Here is a 15,976-nt window from a genome sequence, read left to right as displayed (position 1 = left end):
TCGTGCATGGATTAGGCCTGTTCCTCTGTTGCTGTTCCAGCTTCTTGAGGTGAGAATATAAAAACTGTATTTTAGATTTTTCTATTCTTTTGAGTGAGGCTTGGATGGCTATGTATTTTCCCCTTAGGACTGCCTTTGCAGTATCCCATAGGTTTGAGACCGTTGTGTTTTCATTCTCGTTGGTCTCCATAAATTGTTTAAATTGATTTTTGATTTCCTGGTTTTTTGAATCATTCCTGAGCAGGATGGTTTTTAGTCTCAAAGTGTTTGAGTTTCTTCCAAATTTTTCCTTGTGGTTGAGGTCCAATTTCAAAGCGTTGTGGTCTGAGAATATGCAGGGAATAATTTCAGTCTTTTGGTATCAGTTGAGACCTGTTTTGTGACGCAGAGCGTGGTCTATTCTTGAGAATGTTCCATGGGCATTAGAATAGTATGAGTATTCATTGGTTCTGGGGTGTAGTGTTCTATATATATCTATGAGGTCCAACTCATCTAGTATGGCATTCAAAGCTCTTGTTTCTTTGCTGGTTTTCTGCTCCGGTGCTCTGTCTATTGCTGATAGTGGAGTGTTGAGGTCCCCTACTATTAATGTATTTTTATCTATATGACTCTTTATTCTGGTTAAGAATTGGCTTGTGTATCTTGCTGCTCCCCTGTTGGGGGCATAGATATTTATAATTCTCATATCCACTTGTTGGATACATCCTTTAAGAATAATATAGTGCCTTTCCGTGTCTCTAACTATAGTCTTTAGTTTAAAATCCAATCTGTCTGCTATGAGAATTGCTACCCCAGTTTTCTTTTGAGGTCCATTGGCGTGAAAGATGGTATTCCATCCCTTTACTTTCAGTCTCAATGTATCTTTAGGTTCAAAATGAGTCTCTTGTAGACAGCAAATGGACGGATCATGTCTTTTTATCCAATCTGCAACCCTGTGGCACTTTATGGGAGCATTTAGGCCATTTACATAGAGACTGATTATTGAGAGATATGATTTTAATGATGCCATGTTGCCAGTAAAGTCTTTGTTTCTATCGATTGTGACTTTCTGTTCTGTCTCACTCTTGGGGCCTTTTTACTTTTATAGAACCCCCCTTAATATCTCCTGTAGGGCTGGTTTCGTGGTTATGAAATTGGTCAATGACTGGCGATTCTGGAAGGTCTTTATCTCTCCATCAATTCTGAATGACAGCCTTGCTGGATAAAGGATCCTTGGCTGCATGTTTTTCTCTGAAAGAGCTTTAAAAATGCCGCCCCCCCCCCCAACACTTTCTCTCATTCGAGGTCTTTGTAGACAGGTCTGACGTAATTCTGATACCTTTGCCTTGGTACGTGAGAAATTTCTTTGCCCTGGCCGCTTTCAATACTGTATCCTTGCATCTAATATTTGCGAATTGCACTATGACGTGACGTGGCGTAGGTTTGTCGTGGTTGAGCTTGGGAGGGGTCCTCTCTGCCTTTTGGACACGAATGCTTGTTTCCATTGCTAGATTAGGGAAGTTTTCAGCTAAAATTTGTTCAAATATCTCTTCTAGACCTCTGTTTTTCTCCACCCCCTCCGGGATGCCAATGATTCTGACATTGGAACATTTCATTGAGTCAGTAATCTCCCGTAACCTCCATTCTTGAGATTGGATTTTTTTGAGCCAAGATTCTATTTTAGCTTTGTCTTCTACTAACCCATCCTCCAATTCGCTGATACGTTCTTCTGCCTCATTCACCCTGGCCATCAGAGCCTCTAGTTTTGACTACATTTGGTTCATAGAAGTCTCTTCAATAAATGGTGCTGGGAAAATTGGACAGCTACATGCAAAAGAATGAAACTTGACCACTCTCTCACACCATACACAAAGATAAACTCCAAATGGATGAAAGACCTCGATGTGAGACAGGATTCGATCAAAATCCTAGAGGAGAACATAGGCAGCAACCTCTACGACATCGGCCACAGCATCCTTTTTCATGACACATCTCCAAAGGCAGGAGAAACAAAAGATAAAATGAACTTGTGGGACTTCATCAAGATAAAAATCTTCTGCACAGCCAAGGAAACAGTCAAAAAAACTAAGAGGCAGCCCACAGAATGGGAGAATATATTTGCAAATGATACTACAGATAAAAGACTGGTATCCAAGATCTACAAAGAACTTCTCAAACTCAATACGTGAGAAACAAATAAACAAATCATAAAATGGGCAGAAGATATGAACAGACACTTTTCCAATGAAGACATACAAATGGCTAACAGACACATGAAAAAATGTTCAAAATCATTAGCCATCAGGGAAATTCAAATCAAAACCACACTAAGATACCACCTTACGCCAGTTAGAATGGCAAAAATTGACAAGGCAAGAAACAACAATTGCTGGAGAGGATGTGGAGAAAGGGGATCCCTCCTACATTGTTGGTGGGAATGCAAGTTGGTACAACCACTCTGGAAAACAGTGTGGAGGTCCCTTAAAAAGTTAAAAATTGAGCTCCCCTATGACCCAGCCATTGCGCTACTGGGTATTTACCCCAAAGATACAGACGTGAAGAGAAGGGCCATATGCACCCCAATGTTCACAGCAGCATTGTCCACAATAGCTAAATCGTGGAAGGAGCCGAGATGCCCTTCAACAGATGACTGGATTAAGAAGTTGTGGTCCATATGTACAATGGAATATTACTCAGCAATCAGAAAGAACGAGTTCTCAACATTTGCTGCAACATGGACGGGACTGGAGGAGATAATGCTAAGTGAAATAAGTCAAGCAGAGAAAGACAAATATCATATGGTTTCTCTCATCTATGGAACATAAGAACTAGGAAGATCAGTAGGAGAAGAAAGGGATAAAGAAAGGGGGGGTAATCAGAAGGGGGAATGAAGCATGAGATACTATGGACTCTGGAAAACAAACTGAGGGCTTCAGAGGGGATGGGGTGGGGGAATGGGATAGGCTGGTGATTGGTAGTAAGGAGGGCACGTATTGCATGGTGCACTGGGTGTTATATGCAACTAATGAATCATCAAACTTTACATCAAAAACAAAAAAACAAAACAAAAAACAACAACAAGAACAAAAAAAGATGAACAGCAACAAAAACAGTTACTTCCCTTCACAGTTGTTAGAAGATTCTATTTTTTAGCAATCTATGGAGGCTTGATCCTTGCTTAATCCTTTAGACCTCTCTCAAGTTCAACTTGTTAGTGATTACCTGAGCATACTTAGCTGAGACCAGGATCCTGAATCCTCAACTTCCTTCCACAACCACAGCCATTCCTGGAGAATCAGTACCGATTTGCCCATTAGGTCCTGTAGTAGCTCAGTGCCGAGGGTCCACCATAGGTTTAGTAGCCCATGAACACGTTTTAATTTCTTTTGAAATCAGAAGAAAAAAAATAAACTTTCAGATCACAAAAAATGTTAATATATTTGTCTTTATACCAACACAGCCATAAAATATAATTTTTAATACTTTCTATGGAGGAAAGTGTCAATGAAGTCAATAGTGCCAAATGCTCATGAAGATCATGATTTTAGTCCTGCTGAGTGCCTCCAACATGATATATGCAGAGAGGACAAGGTTAAGGAGTTGGGATCATCACACTACCTCTGAGCCTTGATGGAGCCCCTATTCCTGGTGAGAGGGTTGAACCATATGGAAGATTCAAGGATTGCTTCCATGCCTATGGCCTAAGGCCTGCAGATGGGCAGATTGAGGGTCCCCTTAACTTTTGTCTTAGGCTTGTACAGGGATTGTCAGTAACCTACCAAAGGAAACCAGAATATGTCACCTCAAAATACGTCTCTTTAACATAAAAATTATCTTGAATTAAAGACACTTAAGCTGTAAATACAGGGGGAAAATCTCCCTGTTTTTTACCTAAAGGCAGAAAATAAATTCTTTTACTAGAGACAAATTCCTATCAGCCCAGAGTTGGCACCAGAGGAGTCTGTAAACAAACGTTATTAAATTTGCCCTACTCGAGGAAGATAAGAACTACCTAGCCCCAGTAGGACTATCCTAAACCCAAACCCCTCTGTCTTGTCAATTCTTCACAAATTTATTGTTTCTTTGCCTCAAAGGTGTAAAAGCTTCCTGCTCTGGTCATTTCTTTTAGTTCTCAGTCTCTTGTGAGGGCTTCTATATACATGTAAAAAGTTAATAAGTATGCTAAGTTAAATAAGTCAAGCAGAAAAAGACAATTATCATACGATTTCACTTATTTGTGGAACATAAGGAATAGCAGGGAGATCACTAGGAGAAGAAGGGAAAAATGAAGGGGGGGAATCAGAGGGGGAGATGAGCCATGACAGACTATGAACTCTGGGAAACAAACTGAAGGGTTTTAGAGGGGAGGGGCGTGGGGGGATGGGCTAGCCCAGTGATGGGTATTAAGGAGGGCACGTATCGCATGGAGCACTGGGTGTTATACACAAACAAGGAATCATGGAACACTACATCAAAGGCTAAGGATGTACTGTATGGTGACTAACATAACATAATAAAAAAAAAGTTATGCTTTTATCCTATTAATCTGTCTTTATCAGTTTACTTTTCAGACCAACCCAGGTATCCTAAGATCGGGAAAAACTTTTTCCCTCCCTACACCACTTTATCTCACCAGCTACCAAAATAAATTTGCTTCCATTACTAGAAATATCTAAGAACTAGTTCAATACTCTAATCATTCAACTCCTTATATGCAAACAATTACACTTCTCTTCTTGGATGGGCCCAGTGCTCTAAGTCAAGAGCACATCAATCCACACACCTTACTACGAGCCATGAACGTGAGGTGAACCAGGCCACAACCTTTCCAGACCACTGGCCTGGGACAAGATTCAAAAACAACCTTAGAAACTAGCTGGAAAATATAGAATGTGAAGTCACATACTTCATTGACAGAAGGGCAGTGGGCATCAGATACAAAATATAAACTTGCTTATATTTTCAAACATGTAAGGGAGCCACTGTGTGCAGGAAGAATGCATTCATCTGGGGGGAAGTTTATTAAAATGTAAATGCTCAGAGATCCATCTAAAAAAAAAAAAGAATCAGAAAAGTTACAAAATAAAATAAACATTAGGGATGACTGGGTGGCTGAGTCGGTTAAGCATCTGCCTTTGGCTCAGGTCATGATCCCAGTGCCCTGAGAGGGAGTCCCTCATTGGGCTCCTTGCTCAGTGGGGAGCCTGCTTTTCCCTCTGCCTGCCACTCCCCCTGCTTATGCTCTCTCTCTCTGACAAATAAATAAAATCTTAAAAAAAAAATACAAACATTACTTCACAGTAAGGTTGGTTACAAAAATCTGCACTCTGCAAATGTGCATCAGAACTGATATTTGGACTGAGTCACAAAGTCAACCAATCAGAACACAGAAATTCCCTAACCGCTTAGAATCCACAAATAAAGAATTGTTTGCTTACATAACCAAGCTGTCACGGAATCTGATTTTGCATTTTGTAGGCAACATATCAGATTAAAATGTGAATTTACTCATGACTAGAGACTACTAACTATAACTAACGACCATAAAAATGAGACTACTAATAACACTATTACAAATATTATAAAAATGTCCAAAAGCAAAGAAACATAAGAACAGAGGAAAACAGGGAAAGATCATGTTCCTATTATGGTCAAAAACTTGCAATGAGGAAAACCTGGGTGGCTCAGTCGTTTAAGCGCCAACTCTTGATTTCGGCTCAGGTCACAGTCTCATGTTTCTGGGATCAAGCCAGCGTCTTTGGGTCCCCACTCAGCAGGGAGTCTGCCTGTCTTCCTCTCCCTCTGCTCCTGCCTCCACTTGTTCTCATTCTCCCTCTCTAAGGTAAATAAATAGATATTTAAAAAAAGAAAATAAAACCTGCAATGAGTCCTCATTCCCTTTAGAACAAAAGCCAAGATCTTTACAATGGCCTACACCCACCTAATCCCTCCATCTGGCCCACTTTACCACTCTGAGCTCATCTCCCCAGGCTCTCTGCTCTGGGCACCCATCTCCTCACTGTTCCTCAAGTATGCCAAGCATGTTTCTGCTTCAGGGCCTTTGCAATGAGAGCTCTTGCTGTCTGAAAGTCTCTCCCTCAAGGTATCCACTGGGCCACTTCCTCATTGTCTTCAAGTCTTTGCTCTACAGTCACCTTTTCAATGAAGGAGGCTTACCCCTAAGTAAGTGAACTACGTCGTCTACCTAATACCCTTATTGTTTATTGTCTATCTCCCTCTGCCAGAACCAAGATAAAGGGTGAGGACTTTTTCCAATTGGCTCATAGATGGTTCCCAAGCAAATAGTACAGGACCTGACACAGAGGAAATGCCGAATAATTATTTGTTGAATGACTGAAAAAGAAGTAATAACTATACAATAAGACAAAGTGACTCTTTCTGGAAAAATTCAAGAAACACTGATGGCATTTAATAATTTTTAAAAGCGACAGAAATGGTAAATACATCTGATTATTATTTCAACAGGAGAAAAGTGCTTTTTCAAACTGACATTTTAGAAAACTTCAGGAAGAGACAGTCTATATCTAGAAGGAATATCTACATTGGCTAGTGCATATATTAAACATAATCTGACTTAAAAATTGTATTATAGATTACTTTAGTACCTCAACATGTATTAAAATTATAATTAGAATCTTATCTTTAAAACAAATAATGACAATTCTTTTGTAATGTTGAATTTTCCTTGTATGATTTTTACTCAGGGACTCACTGGCTGCAGTTAACGAAAAAATCTTGCCTAGTGCCTGACATTTCCTCCTCTTTATCCCCAGGTTTAGGGATAGTCTCCTTTCTGCCACAGATAAATTTAGCAAGTGCAAAATCACAGCATTTGGTTGAGAAGGAGGAATATAAGCGTGAAGGAAGCTGATTTTGCAAAGCTGAAAACATACATTTCAACCTCTGAGAACCAACTGAACCACCTCATTCCAAAGATGCTTTTGGATATGATACATGTTTACATGTTGAGCTCCCCCCTGTGCCTGGGAGAAGCCATCCAACAATTTCTAGAAAAGCAGACTGGTGTTTGGAAGCCCTCAGTAATGTGGAACAACTCATTACTGTGCTTCCCCACAGAAAAAATTCTCAAAATACTACTTTATAAGAAGGAGTTCTCCACTTGGCTTGGAAAGAACAAAGATATTACTTAGTGGATTTCAAGTGCAGCACCTAAAGAAGAGAAAAGGCTGCCCAAACCCAACAAAGGCTACATGAGGGTGGTTTTTAAGGCACATGTGTGTATAAGCTTGCTTCGTGAAAGAACTACGTCTATCTTCTTCATCCCTGATTGTCATGATGCACACATGCTAGGCTTTCATTAAATAGTTGTTGAATGAATGAATGGTTCAAAAAAACCAAAAAAACCAATCACTGCTCCCTAGGTTTGGTTTAGTGTGGGACAATAGCTAAGTGCTGAGTACCTTTTCTTTTCTTTTTTTTTAATGTTTTTTTATTATATTATGTTAGTCACCGTACAGTACATCCCTGGTTTTTTATGTAAAGTTCGATGATTCATTAGTTGCGTATAACACCCAGTGCACCATGCAATACGTGCCCTCCTTACTACCCATCACCAGCCTATCCCATTCCCCCACCCCCCTCCCCTCTGAAGCCCTCAGTTTGTTTCTCAGAGTCCATAGTCTCTCATGCTTCACACACATTACTTTCTTAAAAAATTATTGAACCTGATAAATGTTTCTTAAATTTTTTTCTTCATTGCTTACTTTTGCATTTCTGCATAACTCAACTCTTTTATCTTTTTAATTAATTCAACAAATATTTGTTCATCCTTAGCCAAACTTCTACTTCAGAGAAAATGAGAGAATAAATGACTTGGAAACAGATACCTGGATCTAAATACTTATTCCACCGATCTCTAGCTAGGTGTCCTTGAGCAAGCTGCCTACCTCTCCCAGCCTCAGCAACTACATATGTAATCCTGAACCATACCCATCTCAGCAGATTGTTTAAGGGCTAATTGACTTCATGTATATATACAGGAGATATCTGATAAGTGTTCATTGTCTTCCCTGCTTCCATTTCCTTTAAAAGGTGGGAAATTTAATGGCTGATGATCAAATACAATTTAATCTCCCAGATATTAGAAAACGTCAGCCCAAGAGATCCCTTCTGATGGCACAGACTATGCTGTGTGTCACCTATATCCCACTTTGTTTTCCTCTGGAAATGCAGAAAGACTGCATTTCTCAGGCCCCTTGTAGTCAGTGGGTCATGTGGCCATTAGAATGTAGTAGAAGTGACATTCAGCCTTAGCCTCTATAAAAATCTTCCAGTCCTGGCCCCTATCTGAATGCAGAGGATCCAACAGAAGACTCCAAGGCCTTATGTGATGTTAGAGGCATGACACAGGAGTGTAGGGTCCTAAATTATCCTTCCACCCTCACTGATCTGCAATAAAGTATGATATGTAAGCAGTTCAATTTGGGAGTTGTTTTGTTTTTACAGCACTTGACTTATCTTGAATAATTCACCACACAAACTACCACCCAATCCTAGAACTGAAAACCTGGAAACAGATTAATAGTTATCAGTTCTTTCACTAGATTTCTTGAGAGATAAGACTGGGTCCTAACTTCCTGGTATTCCACTCAACACTTAGCACAATACCCTAATAAATATATTTATAATATAAATTATATATTTTTTATTTATAAATAAATACATTTATGTTTATTAAACACATACATATTTTAAATAAAGTCCATCCTCCATACTCTATTTTAATTTAAAATATAAACCTTATATTCTGAAATCATTCCAATCCAGGGCACAACCAAGATTTGATGACAATTAAAATGGCAATCAGAATGTGATCCCTGGGAATGCCAGGGTGGCTCAATCGGTTAAATATCTGCTTTCGGCTCAGGTCATGATCCCAGGGTCTTGGGATCAAGTCCCACGTTCAGCTCCTTGCTCAGTGGGGAGCCTGCTTCTCCTTCTACCTGCTTCTCCCTCTGCCTGCAGTTCCCCCTGCTTGTGCGTGCCCTCTCTGATAGATAAATAAATAAAATCTTAAAAAAAAAAAAAAGAATGTGATCCCTGTTTTCCCACTAGGAGAAGGGCTATCTTGGGTAGGAGGAAGTTATAGAGACAATCAAGTGTGTAGATAAGAATCCTAGTGGTGCATTCAATGCAAAGCCAGAGGGAATGTTGAAAAAGAAAACCAAAGCTGGGGGCATCACAATGCCTGACTTCAAGCTACATTACAAAGCTGTGATCATCAAGACAGTACGGTACTTGGCACAAAAACAGACACATAGATCAGTGCAACAGAATAGAGAACCCAGAAATGGACCCTCAACTCTATGGTCAACCAATCTTTGGCAAAGCAAGAAAGAACATCCAATGGAAAAAAGACAGTCTCTTCAATAAATGGCGCTGGGAAAATTGGACAGCCACATGCAGAAGAATGAAACTGGACCATTCTCTTACACCATACAGAAAGATAAACTCACAATGGATCAAGACCTAAATGTGAGACAGCAATCCATCAAAATCCTCGAGGAAAACACAGGCAGGAATCGCTTCAACCTCGGCCACAGAAACTTCTTGCAAGACATGTCCCTAAAGGCAGGGGAAACAAAAGCAAAAATGAACTATTGGGACCTCATCAAGATAAAAAGTTGCTGCACAGCAAAGTAAACAGTCGGTGAAACTAAAAGGCAACCTATGGAATAGGAGAAGGTATTTGCAAATGACACATCAGATTAAAGGCTGGTATGCAAGATCTATAAAAAAAACGTATCAAACTCAACACCCAAAAAAACAAATAAATAAGTCAAGACATGGGTCGAAGACATGAACAGACATTTCTTCAAAGAAGACATACAAATGGCTAACAGACACATGAAAAAATGCTCCACATCACTTGTCATCAGGGAAATACAAATCAAAACCACAATGAGACACCACCTTACACCAGTTAGAATGGCTAAAATTAATAAGACAGGAAACAACAGATGTTGGTGAGGATGTGGAGAAAGGGGAACCCTCTTATACTATTGGTGGGAATGCAAGCTGATGCAGCCACTCTGGAAAACAGTATGGAGGTTCCTCAGGAAGTTAAAAATAGGGCTAACCCACAATCCAGGATTGCACAACTAGGTATTTATCCAAAGATACAGATGTAGTGAAACAAAGGGGCGCCTACACCCCAATGTTCATAGCAGCAGTGTCCACAATAGCCAAACTGTGGAAGGAGCCAAGATGTCCTTCAACAGATGAATGGATAAAGAAGATATGGTTTATATATACAATGGAATATTACTCAGCCATCAGAAAGGATGAATACCTACCATTTACACTGATGTGAATAGAACTAGAGGGTATTATGCTAAGTGAAATAAGTCAAGCAGAGAAAGACTATTATCATATGGTTTCACTCACATGTGGAATATAAGAAATAGCACAGAGGATCATAGGGGAAGGAAGGGAAAACTGAATGGGAAGAAATCAGAGGAGACAAACCATGAGAGACTCTTGACTCTGGGAAACAAACTGAGCATTGGTGGAGGGGAGGTGGATCGGGGGATGGGATAACTGGGTGATGGGTATTAACGAGGGCACATGATGTGATGAGCACTGGGTGTTATACGGAACTGATGAATCATTGAACACTACATCTGAAACAATTACATACTATACGTTGGCTAATTGAATTTAAATTTAAAAAAAAAAAGAATCCTAGTAGTGTTTGAGTATTGAGCTCTGGATTATTCTTTCAAATCCTTAACGCTTCTCGGTCTCACTGAGTCCTGCAGGGATCATTTTGTCCTTGGATTATATCCTCCAACCACTTCTGTTTTTGCTACTGTCACTTGCATTCTTTTCTCCTGGCAGCCATGCTTCTACCATTGTTGGCTCCCAACCTTTTAAACTAATTCTCATATCTCACCTTTGATAAATTTCTCCTTTCAGCACACAAGCATCTATCCCCAAGTGTAAAAGTATTTGTTTGGCACCTAAAGAGCAAAATTGCTATCTCAATTTTTACAGTCCCCTTCCTGGTGGAATGTGGAACACTTTTACCCAGAGCTATGTTGGAGAATATTTATAAGTGATAGTCTCAAAAACATTTCTCCCCTGTAACAAACTGGATCCTAAGCTTTAGGACCAGTTGTTAGCTATCTCCAGCTGAGTTGCCTACCTATTTTCACCAGAAACTAGCAATCAATAATCGTCTTTCTTAATTGCTTAAAATGACTTAATCCCAGTGGCCTGGGTGCCTGTTAATCCCAAAGTATTCTCCACTATTTTTTATTGTAAACTTTGGTAAGTATAACGTATATTCAGAAAAGTACTCACAGCAAAGTGTCCAGTTCAGTGAATCCATGCACTGTTGTTATTTAGTTGGCTAGTTAGCTTTCCCCAAAAATCTTGGAGAAGGAGTCTGATAACAGTCCCTGATATCTTAACATCTTTGAAGTGAACAGGAAGATTCTCCCCACTCCTCTGCTGCTGCTCACACACTCGTATCCACATGCTTTTTCTATATAAATAATGAAGTAGAGTCAGCGTTGGTAATCTATGTCATAAAGGAACTTTGAAGACTTGATATTTAGTTTATGCCATTGTACACATTTTTATTAAGTAGCACTTCTTATTTGCACAAAAGCATCTCAGGAATAGAATACATATTAAGCCAATGCACCACACTCCAAAGGAGATATTTGTATGGTTCACTAGAATCATATTTATAATGGACTCAAGACAACTCCAGAAATGGGGTGGGGTGGGGGCGGAACTGGCTTCACATCAGACCAAGAAATCCTTTCATGTCTTCATTCATAATTCACCACATGCTGTGCTCCCTTTCACCACTGCCTTTAAAAATCAAGAGTAAAGATACTGGATTTATAGCTGAATATAAATTTCCATACAGCCAATCTTTCCTGCTTTCTCATTACCAAAAAAAATGGAAACTATTCCAAAAGGTGGCATTCCAATGTCTGTCTATGTTCAATGTCTCTGAGGAAGACAACAGCACCCACATTTAATTCACAGGAAAGTGGATGGTAAACACACAACAGAAAAAGTATTCTTAGAATTATTATTTCTTGCTGCAAAACGCAACCGATCATTTCCTCTTTTTTAACCTTCCAATTTTGTATTTAATTAAAATATCAGCCTTTTATTTTCCAAAACTATCCCTGAACATGGTCTATCCCAGCTGTAACCCTACAACTGTCTGTCTATCTTCAGATAAAGCTATCATCCCTATTTAAAGAATGCCATGGAGGGGCGCCTGGGTGGCACAGCGGTTAAGCGTCTGCCTTTGGCTCAGGGCGTGATCCCGGCGTTACGGGATCGAGCCCCACATCGAGCCCCACATCGGGCTCCTCTGCTGTGAGCCTGCTTCTTCCTCTCCCACTCCCCCTGCTTGTGTTCCCTCTCTCACTGGCTGTCTCTATCTCTGTCAAATAAATAAATAAAATCTTTAAAAAAAAAAAAGAATGCTATGGAAATCCTTTTTTGCCCCATTCATTACTGAACAATACTGTATCCTTCATTTTTATTCTCTTGCTCCAGTGAGCATACTCCCAAAACTAAAAGGAACAAAAGACGATGAGAGTCTGAGATGGGCTTTATTTAGATCATTAGGTCTTTTTTCCTAGAATGTTTTTTACCCTGCACCATTTTTTTCCCTTTAAATGTTTCATTATCAGACATTTCTCCAAAGAAGACATGCAAATGACTAATAGACACATGAACAGATGCTCAACATCAATCATCATCAGGGAAATACAATCAAAACCACACTGAGATACCGCCTCACACCTGTCAGAATAGCTAAAATAAACAAGACAGGAAACAACAGATGTCGGCAAAGATGCAGAGAGAGGGGAACCCTCTTACACTGTTGGTGGGAATGCAAACTGATGCAGCCACTCTGGAAAACAGGATGGAGTTTCCTCAAAAAGTTAAAAATAGAACTATCCTACAACCCAGCAATTACACTATTAGGTATTTACCCAAAGGATACAAAAATAGTGATTTGAAGGGACATACGCATCCCAGTGTTTACAGTAGCAATGTCCACAATAGCCAAACTATGGAAAGAGCCCAGATGTCCATTAATGGATGAATGGATAAAGAAATGTGGTGTATATATACACAATGGAATATTACTCAGCCATCAAAAGGAATGAAATCTTGCCATTTGCAATGACATGGATGGAACTAGAGGGTATTATGCTAAGAGAAGTCAGTCAGTCAGACAAAGAAAAATACCATATGATTTCACTCATATGTGGAATTTAAGAACAAAACAGATGAACATAGGGGAAGGGAAGGAAAAATAAAATAAGATAAAAACAGAGGGAGGCAAAGCGTAAGAGACTCTAAACTGTAGGGAACAAACTGAGGGGTGCTGGAGGGGTGGTGGGTGGGGGATGGGGTAACTGGGTGATGGGCATTAAGGAGGGCAATTGATGTAATGAGCAGTAGGTGTTTTATGCAACTGATGAATCACTAAATTCTATTCCTGAAACTAGTAATATACTATATGTTAACTAAATTGAATTTAAATAAAAAAATTAAGGGGCATCTGGGTGGCTCAGTTGGTTGAGCGTCTGACTCTTGATTTGGGTTTGGGTCATGATCTTGGGGTTGTGGGATCCAGCCCTCTACTTTACCTCTCCCTCTGCTTCTCCCCCCACTCACGCACGCTCTCTCTCTCTCAATAAAATCTTTTTAAAAATTTAAAAAATGTTTCATTAAATTTTTTTTGCTCCCATTTAGATAGCTACACTTTTTAAAAAATCATAGAACCTGATTTTTCACATATACAACCCCCTCCATACCACCACACCACTACCATAGTTGCTTTGTGGGGAACAGGTGTGCTGAGATTTCTTAACACATTCACACTGCTGCTGTACGGGAGATATGAGAGTCTGGGACTCTAAATGACTGCCCTCCCCCAACATAAATATGAATATGTTGAAACTATTTAGATATTCTTAACATGTTTATTTCACTGTTCTTGAATCGAGTTAAGTGAAGCCTCATCCCCCACGATTTTTTTTATTATGTTCAGTTAGCCAGCATATAGTATGTTTTAATGAATTTTAAATTTTCATGAAAAAAAAAAGAACTATCCCCTGACACGAGTAATCCTATTTCACTGTTATTTAGGTCAAATGTTAAAACATGCCCAATGGACCTAGAGTAATCTAGTAAAGGGCCAGATCATAGGAAAAGACAGTAGTATGCCCTGTGGGCAAGCAAGAAATATGAATCTATAAGTGAGCAGGGAATCTGAGTCAGCACTCTTAAACCTTGCTGCTCAATTTAATTCTCATCTCCCATATATTTGTCTTTAAAATGTTATTATTATTTAAAAGTTTTACAAAGCACAGATTTTAAGGGTAGTGACACTATTCTGTAAGAAACTGTAATAGTAGATGTATGTCATTGTACATTTGTCAAAACACATAGAATGTACAGCACAAAGAGTGGGCCCTAATGTAGACTATAAAACTTTGGGTGACAATGATGTGTCAGTGCATGTTTGTAGATTGCAAGAAATGTACCATGCTAACATGGGATATTCATACTGCGGGAGGCTGGGAATATGTGAGGGCAGGGAGTATATCTACTTAAAAAAAAAAGTTTTCTATCTGGATATTTTTTCATTTAACATTATATCGTATGGAAAAAATAGCTACATAATATGGATATGGATATGTCTTCTCACTGCTCTCAAACCTTCTCTACGTGGCTAAAGGATCACATTGTGATGGCTTCCAACACCCCTACAACTTTGGACAAATCACTGTTTCTGAATGTCTTGTTTTAAAGTGATTTGTAGTCTTTTCTCACACATTTCCTGCACCTACACTTCTTCTCATTGCATGCAACTTGTCTCCATTTATTGCCACATTGCCCAACAGTCAGAGATGAGATTAGCTTTTCTAAAACCCGCCTTTATTTTTAGCAATATTTTTTTTTTAGTCTGTATGAAAGAAAGTTGCAGAATTAAGTAATACTGGTCCCCTTCTCTCCAATTTTCTCACACCACCCACTACCCAATCAATTCTACAAGCTCCCATCAGAGATATCTTTTTAAAGAGCCCAAACCCACTCGATGATTTTTTTTTGGTTGAAAACCTTGGCTGGCTCCCAGGTTTATGCTGGCATGCCATAAGCACCCTTCTCAATCTGATCTGCACTTAGCTTTTTTCTCTTTCTCATTTTCCCAACAGATCACAGCACTTTCCCACTTTCAAAGATCTCCTTGCTATTGCTTTCCTCCTTCCACTTTTCCTTTTTCTGCCTGGAAGAAAGTGTTTATACATTCTTGCATTTCAACTTATCTTCTCAGTGAAACCCTCCTTAGCCCCTCAAGATAACAGCAATTACTGCAATTCCTCTTCTGGTTTTATCACCAGCATGAAACTTTGTTGGGTTATTATTCATGTAGCTGTTTTTCCACTGGACTGTAAGAAGCTTGAGGCCAACTGACCTTAGTTATTTTTATATTCCCAACTTCTACCTGAGTGGCTGGCACTGAAAAAGGTATCCTGAGAAGTCCAGGATCATTTGATAAATGCTTTCATATAATCAATACCTATGAGTAGTTCACTTGACCAAAGAGAGGAACCAGAATTCTCTAATCTCACCTATGAAAGGAAGCAATAAGGGTTTTTCCTTATTTCTGCTTAGTAGGTTAGAGTGTATACATTTTATTTGTATTATAATTTTTCAAGGGACATAATATTACCTCTTCTAATCAATTCAGTTTAGAAGAGCAAATTTCTCTTATTCATGAATACGGCGACATAAATTTGATTAATGATTATCCACAAAGGTTCGTCCATCTATTCAGTCACTCAAGTATATTTTGTTTCTTCCATGTGGAACAAACGAAATTCTTCTTTTTATCCATGAGTTTTATCTGGAAGACAGAGAACAAGACTATTAATAGCAATCTCACAAGTAAAGTACAAAATGT

At 39.2% G+C, this 15,976-nt stretch overlaps 1 protein-coding gene across 8 annotated transcripts in view; it reads right to left on the bottom strand.

Annotated features, from left to right (window-relative positions):
* Positions 1 to 15,976, bottom strand: part of COX18 (cytochrome c oxidase assembly factor COX18) — a 94,178-nt gene that overhangs the window by 36,670 nt on the left and 41,532 nt on the right. For 5 of the 8 annotated variants that reach the window (XM_087864085.1, XM_087864089.1, XM_087864086.1 and 2 more), the window contains exons 7-10: positions 15,746 to 15,919; positions 11,326 to 11,509; positions 9,477 to 9,585; positions 3,202 to 3,362 (exon numbers count right to left, since the gene is read on the bottom strand). The gene's annotated coding sequence lies outside the window, so the exon portion shown is untranslated. The remainder of the gene's footprint in view (positions 1 to 3,201; positions 3,363 to 9,476; positions 9,586 to 11,325; positions 11,510 to 15,745; positions 15,920 to 15,976) is intronic. The other 3 variants (XM_087864087.1, XM_087864088.1, XM_087864090.1) reach the window with 3 other exon arrangements.

Source organism: Ursus americanus, chromosome 8 (genome assembly GCF_024610735.1).
Source record: "Ursus americanus isolate L20-20 chromosome 8, mUrsAme1.1.p, whole genome shotgun sequence".
In the NCBI taxonomy this organism is placed as follows: domain Eukaryota; kingdom Metazoa; phylum Chordata; class Mammalia; order Carnivora; family Ursidae; genus Ursus; species Ursus americanus.
The sequence above is the reverse complement of the archived record's forward strand: the minus strand, read 5'-3'. Positions and strand labels throughout refer to the sequence as shown.